The 12,194-nt window shown below is 54.5% G+C and overlaps 1 long non-coding RNA gene across 2 annotated transcripts; it reads left to right on the top strand.

The window, feature by feature from the left end:
• The first annotated feature begins 2,736 nt into the window (after positions 1-2,736).
• On the top strand, positions 2,737-10,760 carry LOC139045835 (uncharacterized). Of its 2 annotated transcripts, none has more exons than XR_011504980.1 (3): positions 2,737-4,354; positions 4,732-4,896; positions 6,842-10,760. It is a non-coding gene; the product is annotated as an uncharacterized lncRNA (long non-coding RNA). The 2 variants fall into 2 exon arrangements; XR_011504979.1 differs by having other exon boundaries at positions 2,743-4,295.
• The last annotated feature ends 1,434 nt before the right edge of the window (positions 10,761-12,194 follow it).

Below are 12,194 nucleotides of genomic sequence, written 5' to 3'. Positions count from 1 at the left end.
TATTGAGCACTTACTATAGGCCTTTTCCTAAGTGCTTGATATGATTCATTTACTTAATGCTTCCAACAATCTTTGAGTAGGTAGAGTAGGTACTATTATTCCCCATTTTACTGATAAGAAAACTGAAGCCCACAGAGGTGAAGCTGAGGCCACAGATCTATTAAGTGGGGAGGCTGGGATGTGAACCCAGACAGCCCAGGCCAGAGCCTGTGCTCTCACTGCCGTCTACACTGTGTGGGTCTTACAGCTCCTGAACCCGGAGCCCAGTGTGCTCCACCCCTGGTCTCAGGGTTTCCTCCAACTACCAAGCACCCTGCTGATGCAGCAGTGGGACAGAGCAACAGGGTCTTCTCCTGGCTCCTGGACAACGTCAGTACCTTTGACACTGGCCCTCAAGCCCACCTTTGCTCTCCAATCCCCAGGGTGGTCAGAAATCCAGGCCTCCCCTCCGCCAGCCAGTGGGAGGCTATGTGAAAGCCCCTCAGCCCAGGGCAGACAAGCAGCCCCCTTCCCCTGCTGCATTCTTTGTGTCGACCTCCCACCTCACCCCGCTCCTTCAGCCTAGAGCCAGAGTCCCCTCCAGGCTGCCAGGACCCAAAGAAGGCAGGAGAAATCTCCCCTGTGGCAGGAGGGGACCACAGGCTGGGACGCGTTCCTCCTAAATTCAGCTCCATAAGAACAAGGCAGCCTCACGGGCAAGTAATGGCCTCTCTCAGGGCCTTCTGTGTGCTTGGCCTTGGTTCCTCTTGATGGTGGCAAATCACTGGGTCCTTCAGTGACTCATTGTTCTCATCTCTACAGTGGGCTAATAATAGCAGCAAGGACTAAATCAGAAGATGCAGGTTAAAAAAAAACCTTGGATAAAGCACTCCATACTGACAACTGAAATACACACACACATACTCCCCACTCCGTTGAATTGGTCATTTAGCTGTGGATTTAGCCGTCACCCACCCTCATCCCTGCACCCACACCCCAGTAAAAAGAGAAAAATCCAGCTGAGTTGTCTATCTCTCATCTTTGGATCCAGAACAGATTAGCTCTGAGGTTATACCAGCCACTCTGGGTGCAGACTCTCTGGTGTTTGGGAATCTTTGCCCTGGGAGGGACGGCCGCATGGTCAGAGGCCCTCAGCGGGAGGCTGCCCCATGTGGAGGGAATTTGCAGTCTGTCCTGTTTGTTCGTTGAGTTGCATGCATGCCTATGATACTCGGTGTACTGGGATGAGCACCAGTGGAGCAGCGTATGGACAGCTGAGTCATGGTCCTGCCTCTGACTTCCTTTTCCCTGAACCTCAGTTTGCTCAGCTGTAAAATGGGCTGTGGGAGGAGGTCCCAGGTCCCTTCCAGTCTAACATTCTGTTTTAGGATTTACTTCCTTCGCCGGTTTGCCCTGTTCCTTTCCCAGGTCTTCAGATTTTCCCTCTTCTGGTCTCTTCCTGCTCCCTCTTTGTGGTCAACCCGGCCTGGTCTCTTCTTGCTCAGAGACCTGTTATTCCAGGAAGCACCACGAGGGGGAGCCTTCACTTGGATGTCTGGGGTCAGGGAGAAGGCCAACTCTAGTGTAAGGTGAGGGAGGTAGTCTACCAGTCCCAGGGGCCCCGAGATCCAGATTAAAGTAGAAGGTACGGGAGCCTAGGGAGGGGACTCTAAGATACAAAGACCATATGCTAAACTCTTGAAGGACTGAGACCTTGCTTCATGTTATTCTTGTCCCTCTGCCTTCCACTTTTCAGTGCATGTGGTAAGATTGTCCCATTTGACCCTCAGTCTAATCCATGAGTCATGCGGGACACCTGGAATTATCTATCACCTCTAGATCTGGGAGAACTGAGGCTCAGAGAGGTTCCAGGGTCACACAGACAACCTGGACCAGAGCTGTTGATGGCCCAAGTCTCCTGACACTGGCCCAGGTCTCACTCCGCGTGTTCCTGCTTCCCTCAGGGCCTGGCCCCAGGCTGGGCACACGAGGGACCTTCGGAGATGCTTCTTGAATGAGTGAGTGGGCCCTCTAGACTAGGGCACAACCTCCCTGGGGTGAGCCTTCTCTGCCTTGTGCTGGTCTGCACAGGCACAGAGCTAGCGACACCTTGACAGCTGACACCTCAGTTCCACTTTTTACCCCTGACTCTTACCTTTCCAAATCACAACATTCGTCTCTTACCACATCACTTCCAGGATCAGGAAGTGCTGGCCCTGCCGTCATACCCTCGCCAAGAGCCCTGCCCTCCTTTCTCTTTCCAGTCTGGCTCAGGTAAGTCACCTCCTCCAGGAGGCCTCCTTTGACAGCCCCTCCCACCATGGGAAGAGTTGGAGTCATTCCCTTGTCTGCCCCCAAATGAGGTGCCTGGTTATAACACGTCAGTCATTCATTAAAAATTATTAGATATTAGTCTGAGCTTCTCCAGCATGGGAACTGAGTCTTGTTCATCTTAGACTCCCAGTGCCCATCAAAACTCAGGGCAGGGGCCGGCCCGGTGGTGCAGTGGTTAAGTTCGCACATTCTGCTTCAGCAGCCCTGGATTTGCCGGTTGGGATCCTGGGTATGGATCTACGTGCCACTTGTCAAGCCAAGCTGTGGCAGGTGTCCCACATATAATTAGAGGAGGATTGGCAGCAGATGTTAGCTCAGGGCTAATCTTCCTCAAAAAAAAAAAAAAAAAAACCTCAGCGCAGCCATCAAAGACTCATCTTGGGTCCTGCCCCTTCTCCCCTCTACAGCATTAGGAGCCACTGTGCCTCTGCCCTGGGGACCTTTGTGTCAGGGCATTTGAAGCATATGAGCCCTGAACAAATGAGGGATCAATTAGCGATCCCCTCCCCTTCACCTCTCCTTGTCCCTCCAGTATCAGGAAAGGGGACAATTCCCTATTTCTGGAGATCCTTCAGGACCCTGCTCAACCCACCTTCAGCTCCTCTAAACCGCCAGCTCTTTCCTCCTCATGGGGATATTTGATACAGCTGGCATCCTTCGGCCTCTCCAGGGGACCAAAGGCCTCTGGCCAGAGGGGAGAGTGGTCCCCAGGAGTGAAAGGAAGGCTCCAGCTCCTTCAATAGGAGACGGAGTTCCTCTTCCATCCCTTCCTACTCACCAGCTTTCTCCAAGCAAGCCTAGCCTCAGGTCCTCCCCCTGCCAAACCTGGCCTAGACTTCCCGGCCCCCCTCCCCACCCCACCAGGCGAGCTGTAGAAGGCCTAGGATGGGATCTTTAACAGGTCAGGTTTAGGAGGAGCCATGGGACTCTCAGAGCTGAGGGGGACTTTCACTGGACACCGCTCACTCCCACAGGGGAGAAAAGCAGGCCACAGGCAGGACAGGTGCCCAGTTCATTCCTCCATTTGCTCATTCACGTGGCAAAGATGTACTGAGTGCCTACTATGTGTGAAGCTCCGTTCTAGCGCTGAGACCTGTTTTTAAAGCCTCTACCTTCAGAGCATCTACAATCTAGTGGGAGGAGACAGACAAACCAGTCAGCAGGAAATATGGAGCATGGCAGATGGTGACAAATGCTACTGACAAAGCCTTAGCTGGGAGAGAGAGGAAGAGGTGTAGGAATCTGGAGAGAGATTATTCCAGGCAGAGGGACTAGCGAGCGGAGAGGTCCTGAGGCAGAAGTGCCCTGTCCTGCCTGTGGAACAGGGAGGCGGCCAGTGGGACTGGAGCAGAGGAGCGGGAGGGACGGGCAGAGAGGGAATCAGATCATCTAGGGTCTTGTAAGGACCTTTTTCTCTGAGTGAGAAGCTCAACCATTATAAGATTTTGAGCAGAAGAGGGACATGATCCGACTTGGGTTTTGAAAAGATAACTCTGGCTGCTCTGTTGAGACCAGACTGAGGGGGATGAGGGATGCAGAGGAACAAGTTAGGAGGTGTTGCAATATTCCAGGCAAGAGAAGATGGTGGCTTGGCACAGTTGGGGAATGGGGAGAGTAGCAGATTCTGGACATATTTTGAAGGCAAAGTAAATAAGATGGGCTGAGGTATTTGGATGAATGATGACAGAAAAAGAGAGTTGGAAATAACTCCAAGATTTTCTTCCCGAGCGACTGGAAAGATGAAGTTGCCCTTTTCTGAGGTGGAGAAGACTAAAAGGAGCAGGTCTAGGGGAAAAGATCATAATTACAAAGTTGGACAAGTTGAGTTTGAGATGCCCGCTAGCCGTTCAGGTGGAAAGAGGAAACAGGATTTACAGGTCTGCCGATCAGGAGAGAGATTACGGTAGAACTAAGAGAACACAAAATCTCAAGTCTGCCGACTCCCAACAGAACTCTTTCCGCAGCCCGGAGAGGATTCTCCCGTGAGTTGGAGAAGTTAAATACCTGCGCTCAAAACCTAGAGCGCAAGAGAGGAAATACGGTAACCCTGTGCGCGCGCCCCCTGCCCCAGCCCGCCCACCGCAGGAGCTGGGGCAGGTCGGGGAGAGGGGCCGCGCCTGGAGGGGCCGGCTATCTGGGGGAACTTGGGCGAGGCCCGAGGGGGCCGAGGGCTCCGCACGCATCAGGGGCGGAGCGGGGGGGGGGGTTGTTACTCGGGCTCGGGGGCGGATCTTCACTGAGGTCTGGGTTTCTTCTCCCGGCAACGGTCTTGACTCGTTTCCTTGAGCCACCGTCAGATATTTATTTAACCTCGCAGTTCAGCCTCCCAGGGGCCGGCTGGGAGGGATGGAGGCAGGGCGGGGGAAGGCTGGCGGAGATGGGGAGCGAAAGGGGAAACCTTTTCTTCTCTCTGCACAGGCCGCGGCTACCTCGCCCACTCGTGGAGTCCCACCCCGAGCCCCTAGACCTTCGGGGCTCAGCTAGCCCCTTGGATTCCAAGGGAAATCAGGAATCACGGCAGTCCACTCCATCGATTTAAGAACGAGGAAACCAGGGGAGGTGTAACTTGTCCAAGGTCCTACAGTGAGTCTCAGGCAGTGCCAGCCTGCCAGTCTCTGGGGTCCCCCATTCCTTGCCCGTGAAATGAGCACCTGAGGCCCCGCGGTGCCAGGGGAGTCGAGAGCCCTGAGTTCTGTGCGCAGCCCCAACGTTTCCCAGTCTTGTGACTTGGACTAGACACTTCACCTCTCCGTTCCTCCGTTTCTTGGTCTGTAAAAAGGGGAATCATCACTCTCACCCCACCTTCCTTGTCTTGTTGAGGGACAAATAAGTTTTCTAAAATACCAGCTACCACTTGCCGAGCCCAGGAAGGCTGGCACTGTCCTGGGCGCCTTGCACGGGGCCTTGTGTCCTCCCAGCTTTGTACACCCCGCCGCCTGTCTAGCCAGCGAGGAGGAGGGGTTAGGGGGAGGGGCGAGAGGAGGTCAGAATCCAGCTCTCAGGTCAGAAAGGACCCCTCCCACCCCCGGCCCCCACCACTGGGCCAGGGGTCAGTACTAGGGGCACTGGGGGAGGGGAAGCTGGGGGCCAGGGGGAGCGGAAGTCCCCGCTCCAAGGCCCCACTTCCCCTCCCCCCCGGCCGGCCCGGGGCAGGTGAAGTGGGGACCGGGCTCCGCTCCAGGTGGCGGGGCAGCGACGGGGGTGGGGAAAGCAACAATAGCACTTTTATTTGGGACTGTTTGGTTCTGAGCGGGTGGGCGGAGGAGGAGGAGGCCGACGGGGCTGCGGGGGAGGGGGGTGGTCAGCGGCATCTGGCTACACACCTGCTCCTGCTTAACCCTGTGCGCGCTGGGGCCGGGCGCTCGGGTGGAAGGCTGGCAGAGCGCAGAGGGCGAGCCCCAGGCAGGGTAGCGCGCGGCTGCCCGGGTGGCCAGCCTCCCGGGTCCCTGGGCGGGCCTGGCGGGCTCGGGGCGTTGGGGAATGGGGATCCCTGGCGGGACAGTGGGGAAGTCCCCGTACCCTTGGCTGCCCCTCGACCTGCTCTGGCCTTTTGGGCGCAGCCCGCGCCTCCAGAGTCCGCCTCCAGTGCGCCAGCGCGGCTCAGGCGGGAGAGGGAAGGTGAGGGGTGGCTCCAGGGCCTCGGCACGGATTCCCCGCCGCCCTCCGGCTGTTCCGGGAAGCCGGCCTTCCGGAGGCGGCGCGGCGGCCACGGCCATGCCAAGGGCGCGGGGCGCGGGCCAGGCCCAGCGGGCGGCCGCGGGGCGGGAGAGCCAGCGCCGGGCGCGCCCTCTCGCGCTGAACGCTTCCTGGCGCGGCGCTGCAGGTGAGCCGGGCGCCCCGCGCACCCGCCCCGGCCCGGGCTCCGCGGGCGCTCCCTGCCGGCCGGGCCCCCAGGCCGCGGAGCCGCGCTGCACCTGCGCGCCGGGCCCCCGCACGCGCACCCTCCCACCCGGCGCTGGCGCGCCCGCCGGCCCGCGGCACAATCGGAGCTTGTTTGTGGGCGGAGGAGCCGCGCCGGGTGCGGCGGCCCCGCGCCAGCCCACTGATCCCATAAAATATTATTTGTGTTTAAAAATTCCAGTAATTGGCTATGCAGCCGCTTTTTCCGAGCCCCGTGCCAAGCGCAGTAAAATCGCAGTCCGGCTGGGGTTATTTTCATCATGCAAATTCCCATTTCTGCAAACAGGGTTAGAGCCCCTGGAAGAGGCCGCGCTGGACGGAGAGAAGTTAAAAAGAGAGGCATGTGCTCTGGAGTCTGGGAGTTGGTCAGACTGGGTCTCCATTCCTCCGATGACCTGAGTAACCTGGGGAGAGTTACTCAGATACTCCACGCGCGCGCGCGCGCGCGCGCACACACACACACACACACACACACACACGCATCGCTGTGCCTTGAAGACCAGTGCCTGGACTCTGCTGACTGCGTAAAATCCTGTTTCCTTAACTTTCCCTTCCCTTTTCTCATCTGAATAACTTACATCATCAAGTCATGGAGTCCTAATTCTTTTCTCCTTTTTCTTTTGGTCAGGAGCAGATGCGCTCAGAGAGGGGAAGAGACTTGCCCAAGGTCACATGGCAAGTTTGAGCCAGAGCCCAGGCCAGCACACAGATTGCCTGAGTGCCCTGCCATCAGGGCCCCTGTAGGGCTTGGAAGAGGAAGAGGCTGATGCAGGTGCCCAGTGCGACCAGCACAGAGAGCCCCCGGGACCTGGCTCTAGGATGCGGACTGTGGGCAGGTTAACTGGGGGAAGACCCGCTGCCTCTCCAAGCATGTACACTTCCTGTCTCTCAGGAGCCTGACGCCTGGAGAGGAGGAGGGAGTCCCTGCCAGGGCTCTGGAAACCCTGAGTAATGGACAGGGGGGCCTCTGCCAGCTCCACCCGGGGATGGCAGCTGCCCCCAGCAGGGAGCACCAACCACACATGTGGGAGGAACAGATTGCTTAGACAGATGCAGAAAGGCAGCCCAGATTCTGAAACCGGTGGGAGAATTGGGGCTCAGAAAAAAGTAAATAATAGTATATTATTCATAATATAATATTTTATTATGTATAATATATTGTTACTACATTGTATTGAGCCCTTAGGATGTGCCAGGCACTACTTCACAATGTCTCATGTAATCCCCACAGCAAGCCTAGGAGGTGGATATTAATATTATACCCACTTTCCAGATGAAGATACTGAGGCTTCAGGAGGCTCAGTCCCTTGCCCAAGGTTGCCAGGAAGGAAAGCTCACAAAAGAGGGGTTTTTTTGGGACTGGAAGACCTCTAGGTTTCCTTCTTCTTTCCTAACCCCAAGTTTTCATACCAGCCCAGGCTTCCTCCTGCCTCCTCCCCGATCTGCAGGCCACCTTCCCCTCCTCCTCCCTCCTCCTGTTCTCAGTCTTTCCCATCGCCTCCCCTTCTTCAAACCCTCGGCCCCTAAGGCTCAGAGGCTGAAGACACGGGGATAGACTCTCCCTGACGCTGCACTTGGACCGCTAGCTGAGGAAGGTTAAAGAAAGCAGGTTTTGGAGCTCTTTGCATAACAACAACAACAAAAATTCTTTTCCCAAGAAAAGTGGTGTGCGCTCAGCAGTGCCTCCTCCATGCACCTCTGAACACCCACCGCCCAAGACCAGGAGTCCCGGTTGTGGTTCAAGAGAAGGAAGGCATTTCTAGTGGTTCAAGCTTATTCGACAGCAGAGTGGGCAGCCTCTTGGGGCTCTGGGCCTCCCGTCACTGCAGATGTCTCAGCACAGGAGGGAGGTCCCCTGTCCGATGGTGGTGCCAAAGAAATTCCTGGATTCCCTTTCTCTTTCTTGCTGAGAAATCAATTCCAGCCCTGGGATTCCAGCTACATTACCGCACAAACATCGGTCCTACTTGTAATCAAATTGGATTCAGAGTTAGTGTGTACGTTTCTCGTCCATCTCTGAATAGAAATCTATCGAGGTGGCTGATGTCAAGGGGAGGAGAAAGGACCCCCAGCTGTGCCAGGCAGGAGGACAGCGGCCTGGGGGGGGAAGGGATACATTGTGGTGGTAATCTTGGGGTGGGCAGGGGGTTGAGAAAGGAAGGAAGACATGGAAAACGGCGTCTGGTGGATTGTGGGGGCACCTGCAGCAGAAGACTCTAGCATGGGGAAGCATTAGAGAAAGCCTGTTCCCAGAGTTCCAGGGGCCAAGCAGGGTCCCCAGGGGTCTCTCCCCCGTGGGGTTCATCCCAGCCTTCTAGATTTCCTGTCTTCAGCCTTGCTTCCTGCTCAAGCAGGGCCTTGAGAGGGTTACGTTCAGGCGAGGAGCCCTCTTCCTCCAGCCCTGCACAGCCTGGACATGGGTCTTTGGGCCCAGGGGTGTGTGAAGGATGCCTCCTCCTGCCTACGCCTCTGCCTAACGCTGGATCTCAGCACCCTCCTTCCCAGAGCCTGTCACAAGAATTAAGAAGTGGAGCGACGGCCTCATCCCTCAGGGAAGGAAAGAGCTCCCCAAGTGAGCCAAGGGCTCTCCCTGTGAGGCCTTCTGTGACACAGGATCGGGGGGAGATTGGGGTGCAGTGGTCTTCCGGGGAGCCCTCCCAGGCCAGGCTTGGTGAAGCTACCGTGGCTTCTCAGGGTGTAGACCCATGAGTATGATGTCACATGGGATTTGGAGGCATGGCTGGCACCTTGAGCTCATTTCTTTTGGGACCTTGAAGGACTGAGACAGGAGGGCCTCGTGCCCTCATGTCCCCACCCTGAAACCTCCTTTCCCCCATATGCTGCTCAGGCAAACATACCCCTCCCCCACTTCTCCTACCCAAGATATGAATGATCCTTTCTCCCTTAGTATTACCATCACCACCCTCAAAACCCGGTCCGTAACCAGTTGCAATATGTCGACCTAATTTGAACCTGATTCAAATAAGCCGAAAGGAAGATATATTTGTGATACAATTGAAAATTTGAACACTGACTGGATATTTGTTGATTTAAAGACAATTTTTTAATAATGCTTTTTTAGAACAGTTTTAGATTTACAGCAAAATTAAGAAAATAGTGCAGAGAGTTCCCACATACCATCCCCCCCCAGTTTCCCCTATTATTAATATCTTCCATTTGTATAGATACATTTGACACAATTAATGAACCAATTTTGATACATTATTGTTAACTAAAGGCCATAGTTTACTGAAATTTCCTTAGTTTTTACTTAGTACCCTTTTTCTGCGCCAGGATCCCCTCATTACATTTAGTTATCCTGTCTCTTCAGGCTTTTCTCGGCTGGGACAGTTTCTTAGACTTTCCTTATTTTCGATGACCTTGGCAGTTTCGAGAAGTACCGGTCAGATATTTTGTAGAATGTCCCTCTATTGGAATTTGATGTTTTTCTCATGGTTAGACTGGAGTTTGGGGTTTGGGAGAGGAAGATCACAGAGGTAAAGAGCCATTCTCATCACATCCTGTCAGAGGTGCATAGTATCGGCATGATGTGTGACTGTTGACATTGACCTTGATCACCGGCCTGAGGTGGTAGTGGTCAGGTTCTCCACTGTAGTTACTCTTTCCCTGGCTTTCCATCTTCTTTGGAAGGAAGTCACTATGGCCAGCCCACACTGAAGGGGTGGAAGCTATGCTGCCCGCTCCCCATTGAGGGCGGAGTATCTACATAAGTTATTTAGAATTCTGCACGAGAGGTTTCTCTCTTCTCCCTCATTTATTTATTTATTCAATTATTTATACCAGCATGAACTCTGGGATATTTATTTTATACTTTGGGTAATAATCCCATACTACCATATTTATTTTGTTGCTCAGTTGTTCTAACTTTGGCCAGTGGAGCTATGTCAGTAGGCTCGTGTGTCCCTTTGACATAACCCCACCAGTGTGGGATTTTTGTTTTCCCTTTGTTTAGCACTTCCATACTTTCTGGCCCTGTAAGACACTCCAAGTTCATCTGGCATATTTCCTGCCCAGTCCTGGAGTCAGCCATTTCTCCAAGGAGCCCTGGTTTGTTTTCCTGGAGAATGGTTCTGGAAGCCTAGATCTGGGTGCTGGGTATGCTCCTTGCTAGTGGGGTTAAAGATTTAATTTTAACTTTTTACATGATAATGGTATTGAAGTTATTTTTTAAAAGAGTCTTTATCTTTTTTTAGATACCTATGGAATATTTATGGCTGAAATGATATGTCTGCAATTTGCTTCAAAATAATATGGAGAGAGATGGGACAAGATTGGCCATGCATTGCGCATTGTTGAGGCTGGGTGATGGAATACACGGGGGCTCTTTATAGTGTTCTGTCTACTTAGTATATGTTTGAAATGTCTGGAGTAAAAATTTTAAAACAATAAATCAAAACTCAGTCCCAATCACCTCCTCTAGAAGCCCTTCTTGGTGACACTCTCTGGCCTGGCGTCTGCCCCTTCCTCCTGCTGGGTGTTTCCATCCTTTCCGCGCTGGAGCACTGCTCTATAGGTGTCCTGGCCTCAGCTCACTACCTGCCTGAGGACGGGGTGTCTCCTTGGAGCGGTGCACCACTGCAGGAGTCTGCAGGGGCTCCGCACCAGAGAGGGAGAGCAGCTCCCCCTAGCCGTGCCCGGGTGCTGCGGTGTGGCAGGCCCCATGCCAGGCACCTTCACAGGTACAGTCCCAGCAAGTGGGCATCATTCTTACTCTGAGTTTACGGATGAGGAAACTGAGGCTAAGAGAACCATAGAGTGCCCCTGACTGGGCAGCTTCCGGCCCTTCTGAGCCCACCCTAGGGAGAAGGGATCCAGGGTGCTAAATGTCTCCATCTGCCCTTCCACACCCACTCTCCAAATTTCTCCCCCCGCCTGTGCGCCCAGAGCCTGACCCTCTGGACTGCATCACTCAGCTCTCCGTCCTCTGGCTCCCCGTTGGGTTTGGCCAATGTAGGCACCGGCAGAGGGCCAGAGGGTGGAAGAGAGAAGTGGGGGTGTTTGTTCCCTCACTGTCCCAGCAGCCTTTCCTACAGCTCCAGCACTCACTGACTTAGGGAACCACCACCTCCCCTGCCCTTTCAGGCCCAGGTGCTAACAGCTTCACAGTCGCATTCGCGTTGTCAGCATCTGCATTCACATCCCTCATTGATTCTCTGTATTAGATGCTCCTCAGCCCTCCAGAGTGGAACCCTGTTGACACACCTGGTCCCAGTGAAGAAGGCTGGACGCTCAGCTGAGGGTCACTAAAAGACCGAACGCACCGCACTGGCCCCTGTGCACGGAGGAGACAAGAAGGGTCCAGAGCCCAGGCTTGGAGCAGGGGGATCTTTGGTTTAGGGCTGAGGCCTTTTAATTAAATAAATGTGCTGGGGGTTTTCTTCCCTTTTCTACGTTGCTGCCCCCAGGGATCCTTCTGTCACTAAACCTCTGTATAGTCCCCTTTCTCCCTCTCTCTGCCCCATTTCCAATCTCTGTCTGCTCAAGCATCTGTCTCAGCCTTTGTCATTTTGGCCTCTCAGTATCAGCCCTTTTCTTAGTGTCTTTGTGGACTTCCCTGCCTCTGGTGGCCTCATCTGTCTGTCTGTCTGTCTCTCCCTCCGTGCCCGGCTCCACCTCTTCGGCTCTGCTTCTATCTGCTCCATCTCTGTCTACCAGTGTCTTCTCCTTCTTAATCTCTCTGTTCCCACCCTTCTGCCCCTATTTTGTTCTGTCTGTTTCTGCCCCTCTCGCTGTCTCTCTTGTCCCTCAGGCCTGCCTCTGCCCAGGGGTCTCTTCCTGGCCTGAACAGAAGAGGCTGGATCAGGCAGGATCCCAACGGATTCACCCCCAGTTGGTTCAAATGACGAGACTTAAAGAAAGGGATCTTCCATTTAAGAGTTAAGAGGAGGAGCTGAGAATGTTGAGGCATGGAGACTACAGCATGGGAGGCCATTACCACCCCAGGTCTGGGGTCAGGGAGG

Source organism: Equus asinus, chromosome 8, assembly GCF_041296235.1.
Source record: "Equus asinus isolate D_3611 breed Donkey chromosome 8, EquAss-T2T_v2, whole genome shotgun sequence".
NCBI classification, from domain to species: Eukaryota; Metazoa; Chordata; class Mammalia; order Perissodactyla; family Equidae; genus Equus; species Equus asinus.
The sequence above is the reverse complement of the archived record's forward strand: the minus strand, read 5'-3'. Positions and strand labels throughout refer to the sequence as shown.